Below are 12,089 nucleotides of genomic sequence, written 5' to 3'. Positions count from 1 at the left end.
GGGGCAGTTTTTTAGACATGAGAAATTTTTTTCAATTTACTCCTACAGTAAGTAACAATAGCACTTAGCATGAGATTTGGCCATTTCTATTCACAAGAGCTCTGTAACATTTCCCATTAGTAGCAATCTGCTCACACCAATACAGCAGCTATTTGATGCTGAGGCTGCTATGACAGGTACTTGAACATATAAATAGAATCATGCTTCATAAGTGTGACAACATCACATGGCTGAATGCATGGAAGTGCTGAAGTGAGAAAAATTCTTCATACCCCATAATGATCAGTGCGCTAATATTATATTCAGTGCAGTGATGATCTCTGAAAGTGATAGGCCTGGTTAAACCCGTGAATGAAGCACTAGTGGCAAACTTTAGTTTAAACTATGATGGTGATTAAAATGATGAAATTAATATTTGTGACGTAGGTGTGAAAATTTACAGTGCTGTGTCTGCACATACCCATGACATTTTGTCCTCCTGGGTGATCCCAGAACATCCCAGGTGATCTCTGCATAGATGAAGGTGATGGACTCACTTGAGACCGCTGAGTAGGCTTATCTCCTTCCTGCTTCACAACAAAGCAACTGACTGATTGCTGGAGCCATCCAGGTAGGAATTTCAGACACTTTTGTGTTGTGGCTGGATCAACTGATGGGCATTACTTGTATTCTTCAATGTCTTGATTAACTCTCCTACTGAAGGAACCCAGGGCAGTTCCAGTGACATTCCCAGAAGTTCCTGTAGGAGGTGGAGGAAATGAACATATTGTACATGAATATTTTCAATAGTGATAAGAAACTGTTTCTGCAGATGCAGAAATGTCTTTGGATGCATGAAAGACTCAACTAGGCAAGTATCTAAGCAACCTGAACCATTTAGCAGGAGGTCAGATTTGAAGACCTTCCTATAAATTGATCTCTAGTTCTACTCTTATCTGGGTTATTGAAAATTTTGTTGACCACTAGAATGTACGTGGGCTTTTCACTGTCTCCTACATTGTGCTTCTGCTTCTGTTTTGCATAGGAACATGGGATTGGAAGGGATCTTGTGAGTACTGTGTGTTGTCCTTTTAATAACAAGAAATCCATTCAAGTTTCTCACTATGTGATAAGGAGTGAAGGACCTGGGCAAGAGCTGGTCAATTACAAATGGTTTGCTTGTAGGTTGTCTTCTTTCCCCACCAGAACAATTTGTTACTGTAATCTTTGCAAAGAACAATATTAGTAGATTTTCTTTAAGAGATACAGGAAATAAATAAATAAATAAATAAAATAAAACCATGAACATCAACAAAAGCACCAAAATTGAGTTTGCTTTCTGGCATTTGAAGAAAATCTATGACATGACTAAAAATTTTATTGTATATTATTTTTAGACACAGCTCGTGAGAACTGAAACTCATAGCAGAGCTGTGACACGATGGTGAGTCTATCCGTGATTGGCTGGATATGTATAGCACTATGTGTGCAAGACTGTGAATGAATTTGTCTGCCCTGAAGAGTAATGTAGGGCCTGTTCTCCTGTGGTGCTGATTTCTTTCTGACAGCGTGTCTGTTAGTGCTGCCCTGATGATCTTTGATGACTCTCCATTCCCTTCCATACAGCCCGACCATTCTTCAGGCCCTGGGCCTCCATCAGCTCTCCCTCATGCTTCAAAATATCCTGAGTTCCCACCCCACTCTCTGCACTCTCACTTCTTGATTTCCTCTCACCTCTTCCTGAATTGAACCAACCTCAGTCTCATGTCTCTTCAAATGGAGGATGCTTTACCTGTTATGGTAATAGTTGTGTCGTGAGTGTTGTGTAATCTCTCATAGATGGATCTGGTCAAGAGGAATACCTTGCCAGAAGCTAAGAACAACTTGGCATAATTTATTGGCAAATACTGTGAGTTTATGAGACTTGCTCTGTCGCAATGGAAAAAACAGGAATAGAAATTTGGCAGCAGGTTGTAGTTTCTTCTATTCAAGAAATTACTCAAATGGCAGGAATACTTAGGAAATTTCCTTCCCTCTTTCTTTCTTTCTTTCTTTCTTTCTTTCTTTCTTTCTTTCTTTCTTTCTTTCTTTCTTTCTTTCTTTCTTTCTTTCTTGGCTTTCTTTCTTGGCTTTCTTTCTCTCTTTCTTGGCTTTCTGTTTTACTTCTCCTTGTCTTCCTCACTGAACAGATACCACAGTAGAGTATGACTCTAAGCTATGATGAAGACTGCAATTAGTAATTTTATATGCAAGGAGAAACATCTCAAAAGAACAAAAGAACAACAGGATAATTTATTTTCTGTCATATACACGGGCATGTATATGACAATGACATACTTCAAGATGAACCAGATATTTCCTGCTAAAAATGACCAATTCCACATTCCTACAATTCAGTATCATATTCTGTAGGTGTTCCAGACAGATTATGCCAATGAAACTCTGGAGGCAAGAGTATTTTTATGTCTTTCTTGCACAGTCTATTTCATTCCAGAGATATAACAGCAAGAATACTTTCTCTTGAAATCCTAATAAATACACCATTTTTAGATATAGTTTGATTTCATGCTGTCTTGAAAAAGTGATTGACTTCGATTTTTGAAACCCTGCACACAGCATAAATAGTGCAAAGCCACCTTTCCCATTCGTAGAGTATTATTATTGGAAACTTGGAAAGTTTTATTTCTATTTAATCTTCTGCTTCATGCCTCCGCTGATACTGAAATCATTATCAAGTGTCATCTTGATGTGTTACCTCATGCAGTGAATTACTGAAGTCAACTGAAGAGCAACAAACAGAATGAAGACCAATCTGCTTGCAGACCTGTATAGCTTCACTGATGTCAATACTATTAGACTTATCTATGTCCAACTTCAGTTCAACATAGAATAGACCTTTACTTAGTTTGTTAGCAGAATACACATTTAAATTCTCAGCCTGTTCCAATGTCAACTTTAGTCAACGTAAGTCTGCACTAACCTCAAGAGTGTTTAGACCATATCCCAGTTCTTGATTATGGAATAGAAATGGGTTTATTACTATTGTTATTATTATTATTATTATGGATAATAGATACAAGATGAATACAAGACAGTAAAATGGGTAACTATCTAAACAACAACTGCATCATTGGATTGGAACATTCTGGCTGAAGCTGGAGCAGGCATATGTGGTTGTCAGGAGAGACAGAGGGGGAATTGTCTCTTTTATCCTTGTTTTGTGATTGTTTTTCCTTTTGTAATCAGATTTCTTTTAACCTGATTTTGAAACTTTAAATATCTAACATAAATTGATTTGAATTTATATCCACTAAGAATCTGACCTAGAGGTTTTGGACATTTATGCTAAGAAGTAAAATAGTTTATTCCCTGATTTACAGTGCAAAGCGTGGCTATGGGTTGTACCAATTCCCCAGGACCCTGAGCTTCTTACTTTACCACTCACAAACACCTGGAACATTACATCAGTGGCTTACTGGTTTCCAGACACTGGATTTTCACCCTTGGTGATCATCTTGGCAACTGTGAGAGCTGGGTGTGACTCACCTATTCAGAAAACACGGCATTAAGTGAAAAGAAAATAATGACTGTAAAGAATTTATCTGCAGTATTATTTCCTATTATACATTTTGCTATTGCTTTGAATTTTTCTCTTCCAGGTCTTAACTAACCTTGCGAGTCCATAATCAATGAAAAGCAGGACTGGACATGCAGATTCATACAACTGTCCTGACCAAAAATCACATAATCACTCAGATGTTTGCTGAATGAAAGAGCATACAAATGCTCTATAATCTCATAGTACCCTTTCGCAAATTGCTCAACAAGTTGACTACCTGATGTAGGAAGAATAATTTCCTCTGCTATTTTGTTCTGTATCCAGCTCTCACAAGCTTCATTTGAAGACCCACAGTTCTTGTAGCAGGAAACGCAGCTCATAGTTAATTCCTCTTCACCATCTCAATGCCAATCATGATTTTTAAGGATCATTATAACACAAAAAATATTATTTTTTCAAACTGAGAAGTCACAGCCTGCTCATTTGCTCTTTGTACGGATGTTTCCCATTTCAATTTATCCTCCTTGCTTTTCTTGGAATATTTGCTATTTCTAATTTAACTTCTCTCAGATAGAGGATTAAAACTGCATAGCTTTTGAGATGTGGGCAAACTGTGGATTCAGATAGTGGTATAATTATCTTGTCTATTCTGCTTTCCATTTTCCTACTAATTCCTAACATTTTATTTATGCTTTTTGTTGTTCTTTTTGACTGCTACTGAACAATAAGCTGATGGGTTCATTGAATAATTTCACTTCTGAGCATTAACACTGAGCTTAGAGCCCATCATTAAAGACGTGACATTAGGACTACTTTAGTGCTTATCAATTTACATTTTTCTGTACTGAAAGCCACTGTGATCTATCTAGGCATTCAGTTTTGTAAACTGTGCAGTTCTTCACAGACAGCTCATTTACAAATAAGCTACCAAGAACCATTTCCCACCCAGTTGTTCTCCTGGTGAACATTGCGTGACTATCCGTGACTATATTTCTTATCAAATATGCGTTGTTTGTAGAGTATAGAGAGATGCATTATCTGTTCCTACAGAGGAGGAAGTCTTCAACCTAGATCCATAACTGAAGAATTTAAGTATTTTGTGTCATATGTTGCCAAGACCTAAGTCATGCTGGAGTGCATCCATGGGACAGCTTAGACAGGCAGTGTGATACAAGTGCTGTTCTATAGATTATGGAAACATGGACTGTTTTCTTCTGGGATATTTGCAGGATGATTTCTGTAGTATTCAAATGTTCCTTCAGCAATTCAGAATAACTTAATGTTCCTTTAAAAGTACATGGAACATTAGAAAAGTTCTGGAAGAAGCTTGGCCTGTTCCTGTTTCACTAAGATTCTTTCAGTTTAAGTGGATTATCATAAAGCAGTATTGACAATTGCCGAGGCAATTGCACACGGTACAGCTCTCTCCATCAGCTGAGCAGAGATAATTAGATTGAAAACCTGGCTGCATTAGTTTAATCCAATACAGTACCAAAATGTACAATCAGTGATACATCGTATCATCTCAGCACTATGTCAAATCAATACCTGTTCTCAGCAAAAAAAATGTGCAAGTTATGCTGGAGATATGACTAATGGGAATGTTTTTTGGATCGTGTGTTTGCACTGCAAGGAGTGATGACAGTTGGTTTCATCTGGAGTAATTACAGCTCAGTGGCTTCTAGTTGGGTAATTACTCAGAGGAAATTCTCTGAGGGTAGGGAAGCAGATCTCAGTTTTGTGCTGAAAACATATCTAATATAAATTCCTTACATATTGAAGAAAAAATATCCTCTCCCAACAGGAAGGCAATGAAAACAGAGTAACAGAAAGACGTATTTATTCAGGACCCAAAGAAAGTCGTGTTTAGTAGGTGATTTTTTTTTTTTTTTTTTTTTCCTGAATCTTACAGTGTCAGTTTTGGTCATCACAATGCCATGAGTTTCTGGAACAGATTAAAGAGAGCAGGAAAGTGATTTTGACAAAGCACTCTGTCATCTGCATTACTAATGCACCATGTCTCAGAAGGAGCAAAGTATTATGTACTTCATAAAGTATGCATACAGTGAATGCAATTTATGATACATACTTCATGAAACATTGTGAAAATGTTGTATCTTGAAATTATCTTAGAATGGTTCTGACCTCCAGGAAGGCCTTTGTAAGCAGAATGAATGTGTTAATTCAACAATGTGCCTAGACTATGAATTCAGGACATTCTCCGGGAGAGCAAGGAGGTATTTTACATTTGATACCTAAGAGTGCAGTTCCAGAAAGCAATTGAGTAGGGACAGGATGTTATGTACTGGAGCTGTATTTGATAAAATGTTCCCTATTCTCAAAGCATTCCTGCTATTGGAGTAAGGAGCCAAGGAAAGGGGAATCTTGACAGGAGAAAGTCTGAGTCAAGAGGTGTTGCCAAGGCTCTTCTATTAGATTAGAAAGACTACCTTCTGTTTCATTCTTCTGTTACAAGGATAACCTGAAGCCTTGAAGTCAGTCTATCAAACCTTTTGCAGAACTTCTTGGCAATAAAGCCTTGTTGGCACTGTAGAATTCTACTTGTAAAAATCTGGTCTTTAAATGAATACTATCTACAAATCTTATAAAACATATATTCCTTCTTCTTCTGTATTCCCAAGCCTGCCTTTAAATAAATTCATAACTGTGGCACAGCGTGATGACTTTTGCTGTTTTGTCTCCTTATAACCTAGATGAGTGTCAGTTTGCAAGGAAAAAAGAAAGCCATCTTTCAGTGAGATCCATCAATAGCTTTGTAAAAATGAAATGCTTGACACAAGAGACATTAGTGTGTTTTATTGTGAAATTTTAGTGCCTTCTGTGTGCATAGTAGGATTCTGAAACACCAGTTTTCTGACAGAAGTTGGAAGTTTCCAGGTGGGAATGATAGCATGGGCTTATTGCAAATTCTAATTCAGGCTTGGTGGAGGACTCAAGGCCTTCTGAATTACTGAATTAAACTTGTTTTTGATGAAACTTTATTTCATAACATTTTACATCTCTGTATTGCCATTTTCAGAACAGTTAAGTCTACCTTGAGGAATTACTGTTAGGATTACTCTATGTATTCAAACTTCTAGTAAATAGAGAACATTTTATCACAGATCTTTATTATAACTAAATAATATCTGTATGAATACAGTATCTAATGTCTGGATCAGCACAGAGTGAGCAGATTAGGTCTGAGCCTAAATACCATAGCATATTTCATTGGCTGAGCTACCTCTTTACAGTGATTGTAATTTTAGCAATGATGGCAGTAGTAATCACAACATACTCCCTAAACAGAAAGAGCTTTGCAATTTCCCAAGTGAATGGAAAAATAATTTTGTAGGATCAGTAAAGATAGCAATAATTGTTACAGGATTTATTGCAATTTATGTGAAGAACCTCAGTTGCTCATGGTATACTGTCAGAAGTACAATACCATGAAAGTGGAGGCCATAATAAGCCTAAGCGTAGCATAGTTTAAAAGACCAACTTTTTGTTGCTAATGAAAACAAGAGCTTATAAAGGGGTGAAGTGACTTCTTTAGAAGCAACAATGATCCCAGTGCTGCAATGCCATGTCACTTCTTCAAGACAAGAATGTGAACATTTTCCAAGAGTTACTCAGAGCTAAGTTGTTACTGGTAAGTGGAAAAAGCTTCCTTCTCCCCCCAGATTAAGAAGGTCACTGATATCCCAACACAGAGAGACAGTAAAATACTTCAGTTAGGCAGTTCTTTAGTCTATTACCTGCTTGCTTACTTTGAAGACAACATGAAATTGTATCGGGAGTGTTGGAAGAAACCAGCCTTCCTAAATTCCCTTATCCGTTAGGACTGAATCCCAAGGGACTCTTCGTACCAGCGTCCTCAACAGTTCAAAGTGTGCCCTCCAGAAGTCTGGGCAGTTTTGCTGCCTCCCCCTCCTGACTTCACCAAGAATTGAGAACTCCACCATTTTGTAGTCACTCTGTTCAAGAGAGCTCCTGACCTCCACATCTCCCACCAGTCCATATCTACATATTAATTTAATATGAGAAATCCAATTAATCTTCTTGTCCACACACTGCATAATACAGAAAGGGCAGAAGCTTTTGACTCATGTTGAGTGTTGAATGTGTGCAAAGAAAATTTAAATTTAAATTCTTTTTCTACTTTTCTTGAATGCTTTTTTGAATTACAAGACAGTTTTCATTTTGTCAACCTTAAACACATGAAAATGTTGAGGAACATCTTGGCAAGGTGGTTATCTCTAAACCCTGCAAATGACTGAGTCTGAAAATGTTTATCTTATATTTGAAGCTTTTCAGTATTTTATACTGCAGTTACTTATTTGCTTAAGATAGGGATAATGAAAAGACATTTTCAATAAATGAATACTTAATTCTCTTACTCTCCTTTCACAATAACAACTTCTACAATGTATTAAAATTAGAATAATGAAAGCTTGCAATGCTTATGTTGATGAAATTCAGTGACTTTTTCCTGAAAATAGTGTTCAGAAAATACAAAGAATTTCTGAAGGACCAGAGCTTAACAAAAATTTGGATGCCTACTGCATACAGAACAATGTTTGGGCAACTCCATTCTTTGTATGCAAACCTGTATTTTGGAGTAGACTAAGATTTTTCCTTCCAGTCATAGCTCTCTCATATTAGTTAATTTTATTTATCTATCTATTTATTTATTTTTGCAATTAAACATCAAATACAGGTCTTGAAAAAAACATTTTCCTTTTGTGAACAAACTTGGGCGCTTTAGAGGGAAGTACTGAATGTTGATTCTCTTAAGGTGGTGCTTCAAATAAAAGCTACTCTCAGTTGCATACATACAGATTTCAATGAATTGATTTAAAAAGAAGAGGATCAAAATTGAAAGCAGAATTTCAAATTACAATTTTAATTTTATGACAATGGAGTTGTTGAGGTTAGAATTGACAGACGCACGCAGTTGAAGAAAACTACGATATGCAATTAAAAAACCACTTTTTTTGTAAAAGTTCTTTTTTGCCCTTTATTTTTCAGACTATTGTCTCTAAGACTAGAGCTAACTTTATATGTCTCTAAACTAGCATTTAAATCTAAGAGCTCGCAATTCAGGAAGTCAGTGTAATATCACTGACAGAGCCTAGGTAGCAGGTAAGAAGGGATCCAATGCTAAATGCTACTCAGGATGACTTTGTAATGCCTGTGTTTATATACTTTTGCTTTCAGCATTACAATCAGGAATGAAACCTCTTGTCTGGTTAGAAAAACACTTGTAGTGTTTTTGCATTTAAGCCTTTCTGATGTTAAAAAGGAATCATGGTAGACCTGATAAATTCAAGCACTTCATGTAGACAATTGTGTGTGTTTTAAAATAACAGTTTTATGATTTTCTTTAAAGGCACTCCCTCTGATTCCCACATTCTTGCATTTAGTTCTCTGCCCTCTCCATCTTCCAGAGACAACTGTGGGTAGTGATTTGCTCCACAAAAAGGATCGATGAAATGAATGTGGCTAAAATAAATCTCCAAAATAATTCCCTGGAGGAAGGACAGTCTCTGGAGCCAGACCTGCCTGCAGCTCAGGCTGAGGGTTGATTTTAGAGAGAAGTTTTAGCAGACATAGACCACTTTCCTTGGGTTTCTAGTGATGGAGTAAGCAACCAGCATTGCCAGCACTGGCCTAGCCTTGCGTACTGCTACACCATTGGGCTTTGACAGGTAGGAGAGAATTGCTCAGAAGCTGTATCTTAAAGGGATCTTTGAATTACAAGTCTTAAAGGGAATTCTAAAAGGATCGTGGATGTGGTTCCAGGGAAAGCCTGATTATTCTCATTAACCTCTGCTGAAATACTTACATGACTAATGTGAAAAATTATGATTTATAGAAAATGATTTTCGAGTGAACCATCACAAAATGAACGTGTCAATCAATGTAAGTACTGTGGGATGTAACCATCTATTTAAGATTTTATAAAAAAGGGTTGTGCACCAGTGTGGTTAGCAGTGGTTTGGGCATGTTTGATAGTGTCTGGAATTAAGAATACATTTACATTATCAAGTATAGACATGTTTCAATTTAAACTCATAGAGAAATGCAGTACCAACATATTGTTCCAGGTAGCAGCACACAATGAGAGGTCAGTGAAGCTCCAACAAACAGTCAGAGGGATAGTTAACTAAGGAACAACCTACTGATTTTGTTTGCTACAAACATGCTCAATTGTACACGTAAAAATGCTTAAGGATGGTCTAACTTTCTCTCCAAGGAGCAGCATCCCTTGTAGCACTGTATAAAGGTTGAGCATCTGCTTGTTGCTAGATGAGGAATCCATGATAAAGAAGCTCCTTAGTTATAGTGTACTCACACCCAGGGCAGAAAATCCTGAGAGTGAGTCATCTATCTAATCAAACAAGCAAGGGCAGGGAAAGAACCATGAAGCTTAAGAGCAGGAAATTCAAACTAAAATCAAGACACACATTGTTCTGGTAGGAGTGATTGAAACAAGCTATCAGGAGAAGTGATGGATTCTCCATCTTTCAATGTCTTCCAGAGTGGGCATGTTCTCCGAAGATTTTGTTTTGCCAGTTGCAAGATACTCAAAGGACAGGTTGAAGGACAGTAACTGATGAGCTGAATATACTGCTGCACTTCTTAAGGGTAAGACACAAAATAGAGATATGCAATAGCTTTATTTTGCAAAAAAAAGGAGGGAAGAGTAACAATAAGGACAACAACATAAACTGAAGCCTGAGAGGAGTAAAGATCCCGTATAGCCTATACATGAAACAAATTGTCTATGGAATGTAAATAAATACCTCATGGACCAACAGACCATAGTTAGAGGGTGCTAGAAGGATCTATGAGTTTCTCTATGATGCTTTACATGCAAGATCCCCTACTAGCCTAAGTGTGTAATTATTCCGATGCAACATGCATAAAACAGAATAAATTTGCAGAGCTGCTGCATGAAGACAGCTGGAGTACTATCTAATGACAAGGAACCCCTTCTTTATGGGAGGCTGGGGATCTGAGATAAAGATTAAAAACTGTGCTGTAAAATGCATCAGTGTCATTTGTACAACTAGAGCACAGAAGGCATATGTAACAGGTGCCTATTTGTGTACACCTGTTTTCCCAGACAATTCACAAGTTTTTAGGTGTAATTCTCTGAGAGGCATGCTACGTGTTCACCTGCTGTATAGGAAAGAGCTTGCTACTTTACCACAGGGAAAGATATGTACCTCAACATGGGAGTTCAACTCATGAGATTACCATACCCCGCAGAGCTGGTAACGACTTATTCATCTAGGGGAAATTGCTGATGTGCAGCCCTGCCCACATCCACAGCTCCCCTGTCTGGTTTGGGAAGGGATCTTGGGAGAGCTTCTGACATGGGGAGGTTTTCAGCCCTCACAGGTAGGCAGCAAAGGGTGGAACAGCAGACGTGGCGAAGGCTGGTTGTCTCCTTGAAAATGGAAAGCATGACCAGCACATAGCTGCAGCTCTAGGCTGTTTTTTTGCCAAGGAAATCATAGAATCATAGAATTGTTTGAATTGGAAAGGACACTTAAAGGTCATCTAGCAGTGAACAGGGACACCTACAGCTAGATCAGTTTGCTCAGAGCTCCATCCAGCCTCACTGGAATGTCTCCAGGCACAGGGCATCCACCACCTCTCTGGGCAACCTGTGCCAGTACCTCACGTTGTAGAGAACTCCTTCCTTATGTTCAATCTAAATCTTCCCTCTTTTAGTTTGAAACCATTTCCTTTTGTCTTGCCACAACAGATCCTGCTAAAAAGTCTGCCTTACGTACACCCCCCTTTAGGTATTGAAAGGCCACTCTCAGGTCTCATCTGATCCTTCTCTTCTCCAGGCTGAACAGCTCCAGCTCTCTCAGCCTGTCCTCATAGGGGAAGAGTTACATTCTGTGGATTATTTTTGGGGCCGTCCACTAGATAACCCTCAACAGGTCCATGTCTCTCCTGTACCAAGGATTCCATATCTGGACGCAGTACTCCAGAATGGTGCTACAAGATAAATAGGAGAGAGGCAGCAAGACTTTAGTGACTGAATCACAAAGCTCCAAAGTCTATGCAAGGGCTTTAATCCAACAGTAATATTTGTTTCTAATTTTAGGATCTTTTTTTTAATAGAACCTTTCTAATTTGCCATGTTGCTTGTACTGCTAAAATCTTGTGGTCTTAATCCTTTTTCTTTTTTTTTTTTTTTTTGCTAAACAGGAGTCTTCATTATTATTATCTTGCAAGGGCTCAGATCTTTGTCATTTCCTTGGCATTACCATTACACTGAAGCAATCAGTGGAAGAGCACAGTCCACTCCAAGCTGTTACAGATTCGTAATTAGTACAAAATCTTATCGATTCTCCATGCCTTTTATTTTTTTTCTCCCAACACCTGAGGTATATAGTCAGCACAGTCAGCCTGGAATATAATTGTTTAGCACTCAGTTTAAATTGAAAGTACTGTAGCTTGTTTTCAATACGGTTTGCCCCAGAGAAAAGTGACTAGCAGGAAATATTCACTCAAGTATCTCAGA

The 12,089-nt window shown here is 37.9% G+C and overlaps 1 long non-coding RNA gene across 1 annotated transcript in view; it reads left to right on the top strand.

Annotated features, from left to right (window-relative positions):
- Window positions 1-2,113: 2,113 nt before the first annotated feature.
- The window catches only part of LOC121109995, a 65,355-nt gene continuing 55,379 nt past the window's right edge, over window positions 2,114-12,089 (top strand). Inside the window, exons 1-2 of the long non-coding RNA XR_005857791.1 lie at window positions 2,114-9,249; window positions 10,083-10,189. This is a non-coding gene — a long non-coding RNA (uncharacterized LOC121109995). The remainder of the gene's footprint in view (window positions 9,250-10,082; window positions 10,190-12,089) is intronic.

This window comes from Gallus gallus, chromosome 2 (assembly GCF_016699485.2).
Source record: "Gallus gallus isolate bGalGal1 chromosome 2, bGalGal1.mat.broiler.GRCg7b, whole genome shotgun sequence".
Classification (NCBI taxonomy): Eukaryota; Metazoa; Chordata; class Aves; order Galliformes; family Phasianidae; genus Gallus; species Gallus gallus.
This window is presented reverse-complemented; position numbering and strand designations above follow the sequence as displayed.